Source organism: Tursiops truncatus, chromosome 10 (genome assembly GCF_011762595.2).
Source record: "Tursiops truncatus isolate mTurTru1 chromosome 10, mTurTru1.mat.Y, whole genome shotgun sequence".
Taxonomy (NCBI): domain Eukaryota; kingdom Metazoa; phylum Chordata; class Mammalia; order Artiodactyla; family Delphinidae; genus Tursiops; species Tursiops truncatus.
In genome coordinates this window covers 11,685,699-11,707,878 of record NC_047043.1, presented here as the reverse complement: position 1 = coordinate 11,707,878, position 22,180 = coordinate 11,685,699, and the positions used below count along the sequence as shown (strand labels likewise).

The window sequence follows — 22,180 nt, the reverse complement described above, 5'->3', positions numbered from 1 at the left end:
TACAGGAGAAGGCACAGGCAAAGAGGAAAGGACATGCCGGGCACTTTACAGGCGTGCAAAATTTGTTAGTCCTGACTGTTAACAACTTCATAGCCATGGCTTCAGAACACAGCATCTGCATTAAGAGAGAAAACCCTGTAATCTGGAATGCATATAAGAGGGGTGATTAGAAGTAACAAATTGATTTTTACACGTGGCCAACTGAACCACACTCAATAAAAATCAGTTAACCCTTGCCTGGCAAAAGAAATTTGGTTAAGTCCACTGCTGGTTCCCAATCCTGACTGCATGTCACAACCTAGAGAGCATGATAGGATACAGGATCCTAGTTATGTGTTAAAAATGCATAAACCATGCACCTAAAATTTTAACTTCACTTTTTTTAAACTGTAACCCTGTATTTTACTAGTGAACCAATGCTGAAACTAAACACAGAAGAGGGTGTGTTTTTAATAAGCTCCAGAGAGCAGTTTTCAACATTTGGGAAATAGTACAACATTCTTTCCCCAGGCAAAAACGGTTCCCTTACAAAAGCCTTAGTATCTATCATTGTCTACAGGAATTTACAAATGTTGCTTTAAATGTATGCGTAAAAAGTATACACTACAGCTCTAACTAAATGTTGGCAATTATTAAATTCTGAGGCTTACAGAAATAGTTCATTCCAAAACAGGAAAAAGCCAAAATGTTTCAGATTCCTATTTTTTTTAGCAAGATACTGAAATTTTAGAAATAGCATCATAAAACACACAAGTAGAGAAGTTAGACTTGACATACTCTCCCCTCCCCACCCCCCACCCAGAGGTAGTCTACTCCCTTTTTTAGAGTTTCAGGGATAGAAGCCCAGCCACGTTGATGGTGTCCTCCAGGACAATGAAGGGGCCATGCTTGGGACAAGCGCATCCACGGACAGGAGGAGCCCGTTTCTCACTGCTGCTCACCAGGAAACAGAGGGCAGTCAAAGAGGAACGGCTGCGGCATGGAGAAGAGACTGTGGATAGAGAACTGGGGGCCCTCCAAGGACAGGGGACACCATGAGACAAGAGATGCTCAGGGACACCTCAACATCAAGGGGCGAGTAGAGAAAGAGGAACTGCAGCTAGAGATGGTCAGTGACAGGAAGAGAACAAAGGAAGAAGAAAATGGTGTCCCAGATGCAAAGACAGGGGAGAGAACTTGCAGGAAGAACAAACGTGTCCAGTGCTGTAATAGGTGACACTATAGATCAGAGAGAGGCCTGTCCTAAGACATCTGGATTCAAAGCAGACCTCTGCCTTGTAAAGCAAGGTGACCCTGACGTCTCTGACGCTGCCGTGTAGAAAACGAGGGATGCAGACAGAGTACTCCCTGGGGCCCCCTCTGGTTGTCCAGAGCTAAGATGTACTGACTTTCAATTACCATTTACAAACTCAAGAGAGAATAAAAGGTTGATGACTGGTTACTAGTCTGCATCAGGGAGAAATTAAATATACTACACTGGTTTAATACCATTAACTTTTGAAAACTAAACCAATGAAAATAAATTAATAGCAGCCCTTGTGAGCCTAGGTGGTGTGTATGCTATTATTCAGCCCTTGTGAGCCTGCTCCAAGGTGTCGTATGCTATTATGTGCCAGTTCTTGAACTGGCAGTAGGAGTCCATTTTTCACAGGAACTAGAATTTTCCCAGTCCCACATTAGCCCTTATTTCACTGTTACTTCATGCAGAGTTTCAAAAAGGTCTTCTACTTCTACAGTTCTACAGTATCCCAAGTATTTCAGAATTAAGAATCTAAGAAAGAGACATACAGAACACGATATAATGTCTACCTGATGCTCAACTGGTAAAAATAGCCAATACCTGCTTGATCCATCTGGTAGTCAATGGGCTCCAAATGCTGGTTGAAGGAGGGACAAAGAAACAAGCACTCTGTCGCATGAGCCTGCAGAAACTGCTGTGGACTTAAGTCAAGCCAAGCCCAGACCACACCGGCCAAATTAAGAGGGGGTCAGAAAATCAGTGGCTGTGAAAAAAGAACAGGAAAACTCTATTCCCTTCAATGTATATAAAACGGTCCCTACATTTCAAGTATGTATCCATATAAAAAGCATCTTCATATAAACAGAATTATCAGGACGCACTCTCTTCAGATCTGAGTTACTCCAAGGTAACTCAAGTGTGGCTCACATTCCCCTGGGTAACAAGAGCCATCACCTCCAAGGAACCCCTGCGACTTACAAGGTCAAATTTTCTTCCATTATGCAGCACACTGACAATGCCTCTTAAGAGACGTGATCTGTTAATATATGATTTGTTGTAATTAAGCAACACAGTTTAATGTCATCAAGAGGCTTTAATTAGAGGAGGCTGCCATGTCTTCACACTGTCAGATCAATTCCTGTTTGCACATCCGTACAGACTTACACACATTCCGAGAAACACCTCTGCTTGCACCAAGCAAGGCTTCCTTTGGGGCTATGGACTTCCCACTGTAAAACATTGTAGTACTTTAAAGGTCTGCCCATTTAATGGGTTTTGTGTGTTCTTCCATACCGAAAACCATACTTTCAAAAACCAAAAACAAACAAAAAAGTTCCTCTCTTCTCCAGAATGTCCTGCATGATAACAGATTCCTCTGGTACTTGATCAAACTCTGTGTTACCACCTCAGTGGTATATGCTTCCCTTGACCCAAGATTCCCCAGGCATTTGTACACTATGGCACCAACTCTGAATCTCATTTCTGTTGACATGTAACTCAACTTCGTTTCCTTTCTTTTTCACCTGCACATTCCTGAACAAATCTGGATGCTAAGCTAGCTATAACACTTTCTCTTAATACCAAAACACATTCAGAGGGATGTGAGAAAAAAGGGGCATCCAATATATCCCTATTTTCATGACAGTAGGGGATGGAATTATTGGTAAATCATCTACCATATAAGGGACCTGTATCCAGAATATATAAAGAATTCTTACAACTCAACAACAAAAATACAAAACAACCCAATCCAAAAATGGGCACAGGAATACACATTTCTCCAACAAAGATGTAAAAAAGGGGCTTCCCTGGTGGCGCAGTGGTTGAGAGTCCGCCTGCCGATGCAGGGGACACGGGTTCGTGCCCCGGTCCGGGAGGATCCCACATGCCGCGGAGCGGCTGGGCCCGTGAGCCATGGCCGCTGAGCCTGCGCGTCTGGAGCCTGTGCTCCGCAACAAGAGAGGCCGCAACAGTGAGAGGCCCGCGTACCGCAAAAACAAAAAAAAAAGATGTACAAAAGACATAAGTAGTTACCATGACCAATCAATTCCACTGCCAACTAAAAAAACTGAAAACCTCTGTCCAGACAAAATCCTGTATACAAAAGTTCATAGCAGCACTATTTATAATGGCCAATAAATGAAAACAACCAAATGTCATTTATGGATAAATAAAATATGGTTTATTCATACAATGAAATATTATTTGCAATAAGAACGAATTCTGGAAAATCAATAGTGGTGATGGCTGCCCAACAAGGTGAATGTTGTCAATGCCACTGAATTATATTCCTAAAAATGGCTAAAATGGGAAATTCTGTTATGTATATTTTATCACAATTTTTAAAAATTAAAAGGGGGGAGGCATAGGGAATATAGCCAATATTTATAATAACTGTAAATGGGGTATAACTTTTTAAAAATTATGAATTGTACACTTGTACAGGTGTACAACTTTACACCTGTAATACTGTACACCTATAACTTGCAGGTTTCAACAACTACATTTCAATAAAAATAATAATAATAAAGGGGGGGTGAAGTACTGATTCGTGGTACAGCATGGATGAACCTCAAAAACATGATGATGGGTGAATAAAAGGCCAGGCACGAAAGGCCACATATTGTACAATTCCATTTTTATGAAATGTCCAGAACAGTCATATCCATCGCACCAGAGAGGACATGAATGACTGGTGGGGCCTGGGGGAGAGAGGGAATGGGCAGTGACTGCAAGTGGGTGTGTGGTCTACCTTTCAGGGGTGACAAAAATGTTCTGAAATTAGATAGTGTTGATAGTTGCATAACTCTGTGAATATACTAAAATCCACAGAATTTTATGCTTTAAAAGGGTACATTTTATGGTACATGGATTATATCTCAATAAAGCTGTTACTTAAAAAAAATGAAGGGCTTCCCTGGTGGCGCAGTGGTTGAGACTCCGCCTGCCGATGCAGGGGACACGGGTTCGTGCCCCGGTCCGGGAAGATCCCACATGCCGCGGAGCGGCTGGGCCCGTGAGCCATGGCCACTGAGCCTGCGCATCCGGGGGAGAGGCCACAGCAGTGAGAGGCCCGCATACCGCAAAAAAAAAAAAAAAAAAAAAGATAGTGGGAAGAAGCTTAGGAAACATGTGCATGTGTGTACGTGTGTATGTGTGTTAAAATACAAGAACATATGTCTATTTCCCCAGTTTGGATTTGTTTGTCTTTCAGGGCAAATCCACACGAAGAATTGTTCTGTTTCCCAACTCTGCAGGGGCTAAAGAGTGAAAATCTCCAGTCTTACCACAACTCAGAAGGCCTACCAGGCAGGCAAGAGACCAAGTCATCCAACAAATCTATAACATCTTGGTCTTTTCTCCTGGAGCTGAAGTTCAGGTGTGGTCACTACAACAACATATTCCTTTAGAAGTACTGGGAGGTTATGTGTACTTCAGAAGAGGGGGTTTCAATGTTGCTCCTTCCAGATAATAAAACTGTTTCTCCACGGTGCTACTGCAAAAAACCGCCCATTTAATTAAATGAAAATAAAGATTTGGATTTAACTTTAAGGTCTCTTACATTAACACTATTACACAACGTATTTTGATTCATTAATAAAAGAACTGTGTGACAAGTTTGAGTTCCAATTACTACTCAGGTGTATCTTAAAAATTAAACTCGTGAGGCAAATCGGCAATTTGTTTTTCTCAAATAACCACTTAACCCCATCCTGTAAAACATCGATAAATTATCAGCGAAGTAATTTCGCATGAATATTGTCATCCTTCTTGGCAGGCCTTTTTTTCCTAGGCCGTTTTAATCCTCCCACTTTCTTCCTCCTTCTACACACTGATGAATGGCTAAGTTAGAGCTACTGGTTTTTCGTTTGGCAGTAGTTCTTTTTACCAGCCTTTCCAAATTTTTTAGGCCATGACCCAACGCTGGCTCTCATGCCAGAACATACATTTGTAGCGGGTCACCTTAGCAAGTATGCTCCCAAGTCGCAGGGTGGTTCATAAACTCTTGCTCAAAGGGACAACTTTAAATACTTTTGCAGAAGCTTTTTCTGCTTTCCTCTCCCTATATTAGACTACACATTTGCCGTGCTTTTTAAATGGGGAGTGGGGAGGACAGAACCACTACTGACTTCTCAAGACAATGAATATGTACGTTTCACTACCTATTATAATGAATATGTAAGTTGCATATGTAAGCACTTATCAGACTATCTTAAGAAACAATTACTTAATTACAACAACAAACTGTATTTCACAGAACTCTGAATTAAGTCACCTTCTAAAAACACTGAAGCTTTGAAGTATTCAGCCCTCCCAAGCAGGAAAGGGCAGAATTTTTTAAAGCTTTTAAGAGATCTTTTGATGTCACTTTCCTAGTATTAAACACTACCTCTTTGCAATACTTGCATCTTTTGGCTGATTCATCAAAAACAGTGACTGAATGGAGACGCTTCTGACTACACTATTTCCATTATTCATGCTGTGGAGTGTTCAAAATGTGTTTTGAATATTTTCTTATTATACCAATTTTTGAAATGTACACCATATCCCTTTAATAACACCATGCACTAATCTAAGACTGCCAACCTAAGCCATTTATAATCATATTTCTGTTGGAAGAAAAATGTACTTAATTAACATTATTGGAGATTAAAACAAAAAAGAGAGAGAGAGAGAAAGAAAAAAAGAAAACCCACATACTGACACCACATTTCCTCTGGTAATTTTAAGTCGTGACCACTGTGTTGTATCAAGCGCTGGCCACACAAGTGGATCAACTTAACCATTCTGGTGCTGGCGCAGGATGTGGATGCGGCGGTATTAATGAGAGCGTGAGCTTATAGTGTAACCTCGCCAGACCAAATAACCTCCTGGCCACACAAGTAGAAAATAATTAAAACAAGCACGATTCCAATTTAGCTTTGTAACCAGATGGTGAATGAAAAAGCAGACAAAGACTCATTTTGTGAATAACCTGGGGAACAGCTCCTACAGTTTCTTTTAAAGTTACAGTCTGACTCATGAAATTTAAAAAAAAAAAAAAGGCGGCCTGAGGGACAAAGGTTCTTACCAGAATTCACTCCCAGAGTAGATACATGTCATTTTCTCTAGGTCATGGCTAAAGAAATCACAACGTATTCCTTAAATGAATGCCAAGTTTAATTACAGCAAAACCCAAAAAACACTCGGGAAAAGTTAAGTAGAAGACAAGATGCTGCTAAACATCTATTTCACCGAGATGTACATCAACAACTATACAAAGTAAATGTTTCGAATCATCAGGACTACAAAATGACACAAGCCTACACCAATATTCTACAAAAACAATTTTTCCCAAAAAAATAAACAACATTTACAGCCTAGCACTAGACTCATGTTCTTTATTTTCCTCCCCCAAGAAGAATAAAGGTATTTCATGGGTAAGAGAAAGAAGGAAACATCTTAAAATAAGACCCAGTAACTTTGCTAACACTGCACAACAACTCTAGAAACAGGAAGACAAATCTAAATGAGCTGCCTGACCTTCGCAAGGTACACAGAGCGTAAGTGGTTTAGCCTATATATTAAAGATGGAAACTCTCAACCATGAAAGGGAGATGCTAGTTAATCTGGGCACACCCCCAAATGAGGATGGAACAGTAAAAGAGGCCATCATACGGTCCAGTATGTTCCGCCAACACACACACACACACACACACCCTTCCCCTGGGGGACTGTGAGCCTGCCATGAGTGAAGAGGCAGAACCCTAAGGAGTTCACTTCAACACATCACCTCCCTCGTGCTCAAACCTTTGTTAGATCAAGGCAGGTTGTCAACTCAACCTCTACGCCCTGCAGACCTGGAAGCAACTGACTTCTCCAGGCCCATCCATCCCCAATTCCACCCACACCCATGCCCTTCAATCCCCTCCCCCAGGATCACTCGGAACCACAGAGCAGAAGAACCCCAGGCCAGAGTCCCAAGGGATGGTAAGAGGACGATAAAGAAGGGAACTGCAGGGCTAAGGGGGGATCCCAAAATAATGCAAAGGACACTTCTTTCTGCCTCATTAAATTCAAGCACCAATACACGGATTTGCTTCTCTGGGTTCCTAAATTGTTTCTGACCTAGTTTGCTTCCTTGAGTCAATGGATTTACAGTGGGTGTACAGATACTTCTTTGGTCCCAAGGGAAAGATGAGAACCTAGCAAAAATCCCATTTTGAGGACATCACATTTGGAGGCCTGCAATCACTTCTCCGGCTTTCCCTGCTGGCTTCTTGTACACCGGCCGTGTGTGTGTGCCCAGCCCATCGTCACTGGGCTACAGCCTCCAAGCTACAGATCTAATGGATGAGTCTCCACACTCTACACACCTGACAAGTAACCATCCTACAACAGCAGCAACCCCATCCCGTAAAACCCACGCTGCTATCGCTCTGAAATGGGGGACGGGGTGTCTTGACAATATGAGTCTCCTGCTTCGAGGTCACAGGGCACACAGTCTCATTATGGCTGTACGTTGTGTTCTCACAGTCCTGGCTCTGGGGTAATGTTAATATTACGCTGGGCAACTTGGATGAACAGTCTCATGTTTCGAATCCCTCTTCTGTAAAAACGGGAGTAAGCCTTCAATGGATTTTACCCATTTTCTAAGCACTGTACATATATAATCATTTAATCCTTTCATCAGCACCAAATAATGAGTTCAGAACACTGCAAAGTTCGTGTACCTTTTTGTGAGGACCTACAAGGACCCACATCATATGGAAAGGCCCTCCATGGGGAGTTGCAGGAGGGCTGACCCTTACACCTCACACCTCCTGGAATTTTCCCGGCATGAACTCTCTCACTCAGGGTGAGTCTTTTATTCTGCCAACATTTACTGAACAGCCAGGCCTGTGGTAAATAAATATTCACCAGCAATCTGCTAACAGGATGGATCAACAGGGGCCAGGGCAGCACCGAGGGGGAAAGGCACCTCTGAAAACAAACAATTAAGAGCCTGTGTGACTTGCGTTGTGACAGAAATGAGAACGAGTTAACACCAGTATGGAAGATACATCTAATTGGCGGAAGGGAGAAGGCTTCACAAAGGAAATGACACCGAATCTTGGAAGGGTAAGAATGTAAAAATAAAGAGGTTAGAAGGCCTCTTTTAGGCCCTGTTCATCTCTAAGTGTATATATATAAAAAAAAAAAAAAAACCTGCCCTAGAACCAAATTTCTACCATCCAGCCGGGGCTGCTTCTCCAAGATCCTCCCAGAGGCCTCATGGGTGCTGGGCCCTCTCTCCCTCCCAGTCCTCTTTTCTCCTCCCCAGCCCAGCCTCCCAAGCACCGCAGGTCAACCTGCATCAGAATGGAAGGGACGGTGCTGAACTCAGCCTTGCTCACACTTGCACCCACCTAAGACTCCAGGTGCCGATCCCACCCTCAAGGTGGGCAACCAGGATTTCACAGTCCGCTCTCTCAATCACACTACACACCCATGTGTGTCGGCACTCACAGACCCCGGGAGATAAGGATCTTGCATTAGTTTCCAGATGCCGATAGAACGCTACACATACCTAGATCTGCACCCCCGAAAAAGTGCAGCTGAGGGACTGAAATGTGAAAAGGCACAGAGGAGGGAGTGGAGACTGGTCAGAAGGGAAAATGAGATGTGAAAAAGCCCAAGGCCAGGTCTCTCCTCAAAGCAAAACCCCATCCACGGCGTTTCAGATCTCTCCCAAAAGCCGCTGGCAAGTGAGGCCACACACAACTGTGACCCTGAGGACAAAGGACCCTGTCCTGCAACAAATTACAAACTACAGGGGCGAGGGCTGGGGTATTAGATTAGTAATAAACTTATTTTTTAATCAACCAATCTCAGTGCACAGACCTTATTTTAAACCAACCTTTTGTTTAAAAAAAAGGAGACAGTGTAGAGGAAATCTGAATACTGACAAGTTATTTTATATTAAAAACTATTATTTATGTTATCAGTATCCTGGGCATGTCTTCTGTAAACAGAATCCTCATCTTTTAAGTTTAATAATAGAATGTTTACACATTAAATGATATGTTTGAAATTTGCTTTTACTACAATCCAAGGGGTAGAAGTAGACATTATAAATGAAACAGAACTGACTACACATTGGATACTGCTGGAGCCAGGAAATGGGTATGTGGTAGTGTATTAGACGGTTTTCAGTACTTCTGCATAGGTTGGCAATTTCCTATAATAAAATGTTTCTTAAAGGGGGACGGTGGGACTTCCCTGGTGGTGCAGTGGTTAAGAATCCGCCTGCCAGTGCAGGGATCACGGGTTCGATCCCTGGTCCGGGAAGATCCCACATGCCACGGAGCAAAACTAACCCCATGCGCCACAACTACCGAGCCTGCCCTCTAGAGCCCACAAGCCACAACTGCTGAGCCTGTGTGCCGCAACTTCTGAAGCCCGCATGCCTAGAGCCCGTGCTCCGCAACGAGGAGCCACCACAATGAGAAGCCCGCGCAACGCAACGAAGAGTAGCCCCCGCTCGCTGCAACTAGAGAAAGCCCGCACGCAGCAACAAAGACCCAACGCAACCAAAAATAAATAAATATAAATTTGTTTAAAAGGGTGGGGGGAGGGGAAGGTGTTTGCTCCTCTAGAAAAAAAAGGTTTTAAACCACACAGCCTTTAAGTAGAGCAGCAAAAGTCTCACCCTGTTGTGTCTCAGGATCTCTTGGAACTCTGAAAAGTTACTGAGGACCTAGAGAGCTGTTGACTACATGGGATGTAGATATTTAGATACTGATAGACAGATACTCAAATTAAGACTGAGAAAAAATTTTAATATACATTAATTCACTTAGAAAATAAAACCACTACACATTAACATAAATAACATCCTGATGAAAGTTATATTTTCCAAAATAAAAAAATTTACTGAAAAATGTGGCACTGCCTTCCACTTTGGCAAACCTCATTAATGTCTGGTGTAACAGAAGTCACCTGGATGCTCATAACAGAATTCAATCCGATGCGTTCGTTCTCTCACACCGTGTAGTGTCTAGAAAGCCCCGCTGCACATTTGAGAGAGACGAGAGTGAAGCAGGAAAGCAATGCCATGGTATTGCTCTAATAATACTTTTTACCTTGCGAATTCCCCAAAAAGGAACTCTGAGAACCCCAGGGATCCCTGTGTGACACTGAGAACCACTGAGATGGAGGGGAAAGTCTGTGGGAAAAAGCAGAACTTCCCCTTACGACCAAGCCCAGCAAAGACCCTCTACTCCTCTTTACTGTGAAGTGAAACGAGGCACAGAGTTGACAGAAAAGAACACTGTGTCCCCCTAAACCCCTCCCACACACAGCACTGTTACGAAGAAGGGCCTCCGTGTAGCAGGGACTGGGAGAAAGTGGCTTAAACACATACATAAATCAAGGCAAGCGGTGAATAGCCAAGATACACTGTGCTCTAGACTGTTGATCCCTAATAGGAAATCAACACACCGGCTCTCCTGACAAGCGTTCTTTCAAATTAAATCAGGAAAAACCGGACAGATCTAAGTACATCACCAATAGTAATGAACATAAGGCTAAGTTTCATGAAACGTGTTTCAACTGTTTGCGTGTATGCACAGACACTGGGTCTCATTCAAACTTTCTTAGCACAGATAAAAGTCAAAGTTTACAGGAACACTGTGCTCAGGTACAAGGTATAGGTTCTAAAGTCTTCATAAAAAAAGGATAGGAAGGAAAACAGCCTTTCAAGAGGAAGCAAGAGAAGGTAGGGGGGCCTGTGGAGAAAACAGGAACAAAGCCGACTTCTCAGGGGACGAAACAGGGCGAAGGGACCAGAGGGACAGAACCCAGAGAAGACCAGCTGTGGAGGAAACCCCACAACTCCCCCTGGAAGCATCTAGCCTATGGAGCTATGCACTCAAAAACTACAGATAGGTTTACACAAATAGACCTGTGAGATATCTGTTCAAGGACTGAAAACGGGAAGCCTGACAGTCAATAGTGAGGAAAAAAAAAAGAAAGATTAAGTCAGCTGTTGGAAAAAGAAGATGAAAGCTGGGCCATGCCCGGTACAAGCGATCTCCGCGACACACAAGCTCCTCTCCTTACAGACTTCCCACTTAGGATTTCAGTGTAAAACACAGATACCCAACCAGCACCAGCCAGCAGCAGCCGTCTCAACCTTTGGGAATGGAACCCAACACACTCAGGGGCCTTTTGGGATTAAGTGAAAAAAGCAAGTTTCAAAATTGTGCTAGGAGGAAGATGAAATTATACACACATACAAATACAGAGAAAAACTTGGAAAGGATTTCCTCTAGAGAGAGAGAGAGACTGGACATGGTGGAGAATTTATAACTTTATTCCCTTCTGTGCTGTTGAAATGCTTTGTCAAAGGGCATGGGTTACTCTGCCAAAGAGCACAGAGTTTTAAAACAAAAACAAAAGGAGACTCATTTTAAAAAGAAAATCACCTTTGACCCATACTTTGCACCAAAAAAAACTTAACTCCAAAAGTGGTCAGAGCCCAAATGTATTGATTAAAAAAAATATTATTGAAGTCCTAGAGGAAACACAGGAGATAATCCTTGCCATGAGATTTCTCAGGATACAAAAAGGAGGAACTGATAATTTGAGCTTCATTCAAATAATCACAGTTCTGTTCCACTGGTGAAAATGAATGTTAAGAAATATCATGGCCTGAGCTGTGACCCCTCCCTGCCCGCCGGACCCAAAGTACCTCAGAATATGACTGACATTTGGAGACAGTGTTTAAAGAGGTGACTGAGTTAAAATGAGGTCATGAGGGTGCGGCCTTCTCCACTATGACTGATGTCCTTATAAGAAGATGAAGTCTGGACGTGTACGGAGGAAAGAGGATGTGAACATACGGGGAGAAGGTGACCAGAAACCGAGGAGGAAGGCCTCAGAAGACAAACCAGGTCTTCAATTTCTGACCTCCATAAATGTGAGAAAATTTTTAGTATTTAAGCTACCCAGTCTGTGGTACTTTGTAACAGCAGCCCTAAGCAAACTAATACAGAAAAAGAACATATGTACAAAACACATATCTAGTAACAGATTCGTATCCACAGCATATTTTAAAAAAAAACTCTCAATACTTGATAATAAGAAAACCCAATTTTAAATGGGCAAATACACACATGAAAAGATGCTCAACATCTATCAGTCACCAGGGAAATGCAAATTGAAACCCACGGTGAGATTCTGCTACACACCTATTAAAATGGCTAGAATTGAAAAGCTGACAACACCAAATACAAATGAACCCTCCAGGGCAAAACTGAACCCTCATACACTGCTTGTGGAACGCAAAAAGAGCACAGTCACTCTGGAAAAGATTGGCATTTTCTTAAAAAGTTAAAACATACACTAGCAATAAATACCTAGCAATAAATACTATAACCTCACAAAAACACACATGTGTGTGTATCAGCTCCATTCAAAATTGCCAAAAAATGCAAACAGCCAAATGTCCGTGAACGTCCATGATGAAGACACAAACTGGTATAGCCAACAAGAGAACACTCAGCAATAAACAGAAATCAATTTCTGATACAAACAACATGGATGAATCTCCAATACATGAAGAAACTATACCATACTCAAAGGCTAAATGCTATGTGATTCCACTTAAGACATTCCAGAAAAGTCACAGAAAATCCAGAAAAGAACTCACTGGTTAGAAAGGGGCACCTGACAAGGGCACTTGACTGTGATAGTTACATGACTCAAGGCATTTACAAACTTCACAGAAGTGAATACCTAAAATGGGTAAATTTTACTGCATACTAATTATACCTCAATATGTCCCTTTGCTCAGAGCATAATGACACAGGTGTGCCCCAAGATTCTTGCACACAATAGACCAGTGCTATCCAAGAGAAATACAACACGAGCCACACGATAATTTTAAGTTATCAAATAGTCACATTAAAACTGCTAAACGGGTGAGGTTTCAAAAATATTTTGCTTAGGGGCTTCCCTGGTGGCGCAGTGGTTGAGAGTCCGCCTGCCGATTCAGGGGACGCAGGTTTGTGCCCCGGTCCGGGAAGATCCCACATGCTGCGGAGGGGCTGGGCCCGTGAGCCATGGCCGCTGAGCCTGCGTGTCCGGAGCCTGTGCTCCGCAACGGGAGAGGCCACAACAGTGAGAGGCCCGCGTACCGCAAAAAAAAAAAATTTACTTAAATATGTCCAAAATATTATCATTTAAACATGGAGTCAATATAAAAATCAAGTGATTTAAGATCTAGAGAAGAAACTAACTAGTGGCTGCCTGCAGGGAGAGGGAAGGGGTGCCATGGGGGGGTCGGGGGGAAGGGGTTATTATGGGACTATATGAATCGTGTGTGAAACTTTTGAAAATGTAAAGACTCATTCAGTTAAAAAAAAAATCAAGTGACTTAGCTTTATTTTCATATTACTAAGTCTTAGAAATCCGGCGTGTATTTCACACCAATGGCGCATATCAATACAGACCAGGCTTCAATTGCTCACAGGTGGCTAGAGTGGCTCCCTTTACATTTGAAATAACTTTGAGCTCTACAATGCCAGACAAAGCATGATCCCAAGGAAAGGCCACAAACGGAAGAAAGGCAAAAGGTGTCGGAAAACCTTTCCCCGGTTTGACTCTTCAGGGGTAGCAGAGAGTCGCCCGGAGATCTGTGAAAGCTGCTGAGTCGGGCCGGTGGGCGGGTGGGGGCAGGATTTCTCTGGTGCAGCAGCACGCCCAAGCCAGGCTACGGTGAGTCACTCACGCGCGCGCACACATGCATGCAAGCACGCACACACACCACCCCAGCTCATTCGTCAGAGTGTAAGAAAGGAAGAGCGAAGAACACGAAATAGCTACTCCTACACAATTCAGATACGCTTAATGGATGCACAAAGCAAGGCGAGAAATGCATGTGGAAAACCAGGCTGTGCTGGCCTGCCTAGCAGGCAAAAGCCCACCACCCACTCAGATCTAAGAGGTTCCTTACCACAGCCCAGGGGAGCAGAAAAGACAAAAAGCCAGAATGAATCTGTTGGAAATCTACCACCACCATGCTGTGGGGAAAAGCAAACTACAGCCCTGGTGCTTGATACCTTAGCATGTAACTGAGTTAACCGCACTGAAGTTCTAGAATGAGCCTGCCACGACCAAATCACATAGTCCAATCTCAAATGAACCAGATAATTCAGAACAGCTTGGAATTTTTCTCTTTGGTTTAAGAGTATGCCGTTATGTTTATATTATGGTTATGTCTGATATTCTGGAATTTGCGGGGGGGGGGTTATTTTAAGACATAATCTGGAAATAGCCAAGAAATCATCTATCCGTCTCTATCCTGAAGTCTCCCCCGGGGGCACAGTGGTACCACCAACCCCCAATGTTGCAGGTACCTTGTACAAAGCTATCTTTTTAGCTAAATGACAGAGAGAGAAAGTCTGGTTCGGCCTTGGCTTGACGCAGGTACTCCCTGACTGCTGGCTGAAGATACTGCCCAGGATTTCGGTTTAGAAATAGTCCTTGAACACTTTCAACATATGCCAGGTACTATTCTAAGCATCTGTCGTGTGATTCAAACTCACTCAATACTTACAAGGTAGGTGCTGTTTTTTAGTATCTCCAACCCTGCAAAAAAGGAAAGGACTCAAGTGAAGGATGTTACTCAAAGCACATACCTCGGCATCTACCTGGAGCCTCTTAGGCACTGGGAAATACGCTGAAGGCTAATATATTTGGTAGGCCATTGCAAAGCAATACTAAATTAGTCCACAGAATAATGAATATAGCTCTTACTCTCTGAGCATCCTGTTCTTCAACCGGGTGTAAGATCACAACCACAGGTCCCACACACACCTTCCCCTTGTTCTTACTGTCTCTTGAAAACTCAGGTCCCACAAGCAATCATATTATTCTATCTGCTTCTTGGTATGTCTGAAATTACACTTCCGTATTTTTCATTCTACCAGTCTGGCCCAATGAAGATTTCCCACCTTCCCATCAACCCCTGGACACCAACTGTAATAGTTAAGAACGCTTCCAATCATAAAATTAGAGTTCTAACTCATACTCCATTATTACTAACTTCTCCTATCTTCCAAGAAAATATTTTGGCTGTTGTTACTTTGCTTAGCCATTGATCCAAAAAAGAACGCAGTCATTACTTTGTAAAGACAAGAACTATTCATGAGATGCCGAAGAAACGTGTCTTCTGCGGACAAGTTATGAAACAGTTAAGTCTCCTGGTGCCCAGTCTTTGGTTCAGAACAGACAGCCTGGTTTCATTGCCTCCAATACTTGAATGTAGAGAGACAGCATAAGTAATAAAAAGCTACAGCCAAGTGTCTTGTGACCCAACCAAAAGAATTTTAGAACTTGTTAAATATCTCCTTGTCAAACATCATTTGAAGTGACTTAATCCTTGGGTAAGCGTGCATTTTCACAGTAACAAAATGTGTTCTGAAACTAATATCCTCAACACTCATGTGGTCACAGTTAACACACAGAGTAGACAACTCACAAATAACTATTAAGAATCATTTTTACGATCTCCTTTTTCTTGAGGTGAAAGATGGCACTGCCCTTTATCCCTACAACAAGAATGTGGGCGTGGGACTTCCCTGGTGGCGCAGTGGTTGAGAATCTGCCTGTCAATGCAGGGGACACGGGTTCGAGCCCTGGTCCGGAAAGATCCCACATGCCGTGGAGCAGCTAAGCCCATGTGCCACAACTACTGAGCCTGCACTCTAGAGCCCGTGGGCCACAACTCCTGAGCCGGTGCGCCTAGAGCCCATGCTCCACAACAAGAGAAGCCACCGCTCCACAACGAAGAGGAGCCCCCGCTCGCCGCAACCAGAGAAAGCCCGCACACAGCAACAAAGACCCAACGCAGCCAAAAATAAATAAACAAACTTGTTTTTTAATAAAAGAATGGGGATGATTATATCAATGACAGCAAAACTCAATGTATTCGGTTGGCCAAAAAGTTCATTCACTTTTTAAGTACAAATAAAAGACACATTTTTCATTTTCAGCAAGAACTTTATTGAACAGTGTATTCACTAACCAAACGAACTTTTTGGCCAACCCAATAGTTTGAATCGGCCCAGGCTCAGGTCCTCTGTAATTGGTAACATTCAGAAATCAAAGGCAAATGAAATCTAGTTATTTTCTTCTCAAAATTATCTTGTAAGTTTCCGGCAATTTCAACGTGCTCACAACAGGCAAAGGAGTGCCCATCATACTGCCTTGTACAACATGTACTCTCTTGAGTGAATGTTATTCATTATGATACACTGCCTCCCCTCCCCCACGTTCACATACTACAACTTCATAAAACTCCACCAACAAGATGGGCAAAGGCACCAAAACCATAAAGTAATTCCAAACTGCATATCATAGTTCACATGCAGATTTAAAAAACAAAATAAAAAAAACAGTATCGTATTCTTGTTTGCCGTTGGCAAAAGATACCAGAGACTGCTCTTCGCTGGTTTTATGTCCATAAGCAGTATATGTTAAGAGGCCATACGGTTAATTCCACAAATGAAATACAGTGAGTAATTATTTCCTATATTATCCATTCTGAACAACATCTAATCTAGCTGCTCAAGAAAGATTCCTGATTAGATAAGGAGGAAACATTTTATGTCATTAGCTATACAGTTTCATCTTGTTGAGGAGATGCATTGTAATGAATACCAGATGAGTTTAAAGTACCCTAGGGTTCAAAACAACCTCCAGATCACATTTATGTAGCCTGTTGATACTGAACAGTCAATATTTCATCTTCTACAGACCTCAACCCACTTACACAGTAACACTCCTCACTTCCCAGATCCCAATCCACTCTGAATTAGTATTTAGCATACAATCACTGAGGCTCTTAAACTGTATTTTTCCTATTTTCACCCAGAGGTCCTATGAGCTGCCTAATTAAATGCAAGGTTTTCCTTTTTCCTTATAAGTCAGTCCTGGTGGAAACAAAACAGGGTTGGCCTAACTTGGACTCCTGCTACATAACCAAGACTTGACCTGTGTCCTGATTAAATATTAAGTCACTGGGATTGCGGGGGGATCAACACAGCAATGCATTTTCCATTCTCTTCACAAGCCTCCCCAAGCACAGTTCCTTCCTGTCATCTTTCTCCTTATACATCCACGCACGGGATCGTAAGCGAACCATGCTAAAAAGGGGGCAACTACGAAGTTTTAATTATTTGAAACATACTGGAAAACATATTGTGAGAATGGAAGAATCTGGGGAGCTCAAATTAACGAAGCTCTAACAATATAGCTGTGTCTGCTTGAAATTACCAACTTGTAGATCCATAGATACACTCCCTAACTAGGGTGTGACTGAAATATCTCAGCGCTCAGCTCCAGTTCACAGAAGGAAAGAGTCACAGGGCTGAAATTCTCTGAAATCGAAATGAGGCTGATGCAAGAAGCTTGATTATTGCATTAAATTAACATAATTTGCAGCTGTTGATTAGGTTTTTCCTCATAGAAAGTTGCGGGGCCATCTGCAGGTTATATTTTCCCTGCTACTCTCCAGTACAGACCCCATTTCCAAATTTTGTTGCATAAACCAAAGACAGGTAAACCCATCGCACTCACGCACATAAAAGCCAGCTTGAAACCAAGTAAAGGAAAAGGTTACACACAAGACAATGACTGTCAGAAGCACCCTTTGAAAATAATGTTTAAGGCAGCAGCCCCTCACTGGTCCCAGGTTTCCAAAAAGAAGGAAAAGGCTGAGTTTTAGTCTCATGAATCCCTTTGATGATTTCTAACACTCCATATATATCTCTCCACACACCCAAGAAAGTAAATAAGCCATAAAGCCAGTCATCCTCTCTCTGACATCACCAAAGGCCTGATTTCGTTCTCCCCGCTCTTAGCTCAGAAAACTGATTAGAACTGAATGTCTAGGCTGCTTCCTTATGCCCTTCTAATAAAGCCAACCACAGCAAAGAAAACAGAAATTAGTGGCAAGCAGAGAGCCTTTTGCCACTGGGATTCACAGCAGCCGCTGGACAGGCCATTATGGTTGTCTGGCTCCAGCTTCTCTTCCCAGTAACCAGCCCCCGCCTCTTGCCTGCCCCACACCACCCTCCAAGATCAAAGGCAGCACTTACTGTTTATAACATCCTGAGCAATCCGGGAATCCCAAGAGGTTTTTGTTACCTTTCCCATCCCTCACTGTCTCTGCTCCCAAAAATCTTCTCTAATGAGGCTGGCCAGCCCTGGCACGGTCATACCCGGGAATCAGGCCTGCCCCAAAGGAAGCTCCTCTGAGATGCCTCATATTAAAGAGGGGGTGGGGGGTGGCTCTGGGGAACATCAGGACAGGCTCTGAGAGCATGTGATTCCCAGCCTCCACGTCCCAGCAACTATGCAGCAGCTAGAAGCGCTGAAAGCAAGCTGCTTCTTTCTACTCCTGTCGCCGGAAAACAAACAGTTCTTGCTGGGTATGAAAAAGGTCCCAGGTACCCTACAACAGACATCAACGTGCCTCTTCCAGAAGGAGGCATGGCTGGAGAGCACACCCCACCAGGGCAGCCAGGGCACAGCTCCCTATACCTTCCTTGTTCCTTTCTCCTTTTCCCTCTCAAAATGCTGGCTGGCTACAGCCGTTCGTCCCCCGGCCCAGTCCTGGACTTCAGCTTTTCCTTTGCAGTTTAAACACAAAGGCAGAGCAAGCTGTCTAAGTAATCACTCCCATTCTCACAGCCGGGGGGGGGGCGGTGGGGAGTGGGGGGCGGTGAGCTCAACGCCCGGGACCATCAGCGAGCCTCCACGCAGCCTGGGAGACCCCGGCTGCCTCTGCCTCCCTCTGCAGCTTCTCGTCTCGTCTGCTGCTGAGACACAGTGGAGAGAGCAGAGCTGGGAAAGAGAGGCCTAAGCACACAAGTTTGGGGGAGCAGGACGGGAACTGAAAAGAGACCCGACGGGGATCGACACCCCCCTAGCCCTGCCCTCGGCCAGCTCTGCACACCCCAGCTTTATGTGGTGCCCTGAAGGTAATTAATCCCCGCCAGGGGCACACCTACCCTGGGGGTGAAGAGGGGTGAATGAAGGGGGCATAGGTAGGAGGGCCTAGAACAAATACCCAGGCAGTCACGGCCATTTCAACAGCAGAAGTTAATTCAAACAAAAACTACATTCCAACCCAACACCTCAGGGATTCAGAGGACACGCTCTGGTTGGATTCTGAGCCCCCTGGTTACCTTTGGGAAAACTCATCTTTACTGATCTTATAAGCAGGGCAAAACTTAAGTTCAAAAGGCAAACCTCCAAGTTTACTAAAGTAAAGGTAAAAATTTCTTGGGGGGTTTTGGGGGAAATTACTTTCAGGGCAATGTTTGCTGAGTATCTCAGATTTCAAATTAAAGTGTATCTTTACTACAAATCCATTCATCACCTTCAAATGACTCCCAAAGCCACAGCAAACCATAACCACCTAAGAAGCCCAACTATCATCCTAAGACTTGCATTTTCAAGTAAAAGGGGAAAAAAACTGACACGTGCTATTGTCTCTACATTTCCCAGATAAGATTTATTTCTGAACTGGTTTCTAAGAGTTGTTTCTTCCCCCTTTCTGAAGGGGCTTTCATAGGGGGACAGGAAGAAATTATTTCTGACTTTAAAAATTCTATTGCTAATTAACAGAATCAAGTTAAATGCTGAGCAACGTACCATTTCTAATTATAAATAACTGGTGGGGAAAGGATGTATAAAAATCACAACTGCTAATACTTAAGAGTGTCTACAGGGGTGCATTCTAAACCACATACACTCATCTAAATCCCACAGTTACGCTAAGGCAAAGGTCCTACTATTATCCTCTTTTTACAAGTGAGGAAACTGAGGTGCAGGCAGGCTAAATGACTTGCCCGAGGTCATTCCACTAGAGGCAGAGCTGAGATTTAAACACAGTCATCTGGCTTCAAGCAATCCTTTTAACCAAACCACACTGCTTCAAAGGTTTCTTAAAAACTGAACAAGAGGGGCTTCCCTGGTGGCGCAGTGGTTACAAATCCGCATGCCAATGCAGGGGACACGGGTTTGAGCCCTGGTCCAGGAAGATTCCACATGCCACGGAGCAACTAAGTCCATGCGCCACAACTACTGAGCCTGGGCTCTAGAGCCTGCGAGCCACAACTACTGAGCCTGCACTCTACAGACCGCGAGCCACAACTACTGAGCCTGCGCTCTAGAGCCTGCGAGCCACAACTACTGAAGCTCACACACCTAGAGCCCGAGCTCCACAACAAGAGAAGCCATCATCGCAACGAGAAGCCCGCACACCACAACAAAGAGTAGCCCCCACTAGCCACAACTAGAGAAAGCCCCGCGTGCAGCAATGAAGACCCAACACAGCCAAAAATAAATAAATAGGTAGATATCTAGATAGATAAAATCTACTAAAAAAAACAAAACAAAAAAACTAAACAACAGCTGGGCTCTTTAAAGAGACTGATGGGGCTTCCCTGGTGGTGCAGTGGTTAAGAATCCGCCTGCCAATGCAGGAGACAGGGGTTCGAGCCCTGGTCCAGGGCTGTGATCCCACATGCTGCAGAACAACTAAGAACAACTAAGCCCACGAGCCACAACTACTGAAGCCCGAGCGCCTAGAGCCTGTGCTCTGCTGGCCACGGCAATGAGAAGCCCGCGCACCACAACGAAGAACAGCCCCCGCTCACCTCAACTAAAGAAAGCCTGTACACAGCAATGAAGACCCAACACAGAGGAAGGAAGGAAGGGAGGGAGGGAGGGAGGGAAGGAGGGAAGGTTAAAAAAAATAAAGACACTAATAATGACCTTCCAAAAGATAGATAAACAGAGAGAAAGACAGACAGATAATCTTTGCAACGAGGGAAATTCTTCATTTTCCACAGTCTCCAACAACGAGTCTCACTGATTTCAAGTGCTTCATGCAATAGCAATGACCCTATTGTGGCCTAGGGGTTCACCCCAAATTCACATGAGGTGCTGGTCTAGAGAAAGGCTCCAGGCACAGCCCATTCAGCACCTCTCCCGCTCTCTGTCGCCTGGCCCACAGGCACAGCAAACACTAAAACATGTGCTGCTTCTCTGGGAATGCTAGTCAGCATCTTCCAGTACTTGAAAAGGGGAAATAAAGGTGGCTCTCCACTTTTTCTGTCATACCACTACTATTACTGCCAAGAACAGCCCAAAATGTCTTCGCTTTTAAGCACTGCAAAGCATAAGGAAATCTACCGTCCTCAGCAACAAACCTGAAAATTATTACAGAAACAATCTTTCTTATAAAAGATTCCTAACTGGGACCCTTGGCTAAATAACAACAGAATCTGTATTTCATAGAGCTTCTCAAGCAAGCAGCTCTCTTTTTAGAATCAAAGTGTGTAGAGGTCACCGTTTTAGTTGTACTTGTGGTATTAGCTGAGAAAACACTTAACAAAATATTTATGGAATGGAACTGAACAAAAGCAGGACCCATATGAATGATCTCCGGCTCCAGCTTACTAAGTCCTCCATCACTAGGAAATCAATCTAAAGATAAAAAGAAGATTAATTTTTAAAGCATCACTTTCTTCTTTCGTAGATTTTGGAGCCATAAAGAAATCAGATTCCAAGTCAGAACCAGCAGGTGCTGGTGTATGGACAGCACACTGGGCCCAGCTGGCATACACCCCAAGGGACTTGCTTCATTAAAGCCCTTTCCCACTTCTGGTTACAGTATTATACTCAAAACTCAAACTGAATTAGACATAAAAGAACTGGGCACAAATTCCACTTGTTTCTTCAAGGAACTCAGGACCAGCACAACAAATGGGGGGGCTGAAGCAGCAGAAGACACTTCATCTATTTTGGCCAAACCCCATCCTAATTATGAAGGTATTCCACCTGCACTCTGGACACACTGCCGCTCCAAAATACACAAATGGTGTAGGTCAAAATTCCAGA

The 22,180-nt window shown here is 43.6% G+C and overlaps 1 protein-coding gene across 7 annotated transcripts in view; it reads right to left on the bottom strand.

Annotated features, from left to right (window-relative positions):
* The window catches only part of JARID2 (jumonji and AT-rich interaction domain containing 2), a 242,835-nt gene that overhangs the window by 158,993 nt on the left and 61,662 nt on the right, over positions 1 to 22,180 (bottom strand). Inside the window, exon 2 of one of the 7 annotated variants that reach the window (XM_033863846.2) lies at positions 4,528 to 4,736. The exons of the other annotated variants lie outside the window; for them this stretch is intronic. The gene's annotated coding sequence lies outside the window, so the exon portion shown is untranslated. The remainder of the gene's footprint in view (positions 1 to 4,527; positions 4,737 to 22,180) is intronic. 7 annotated transcript variants of the gene reach the window in all.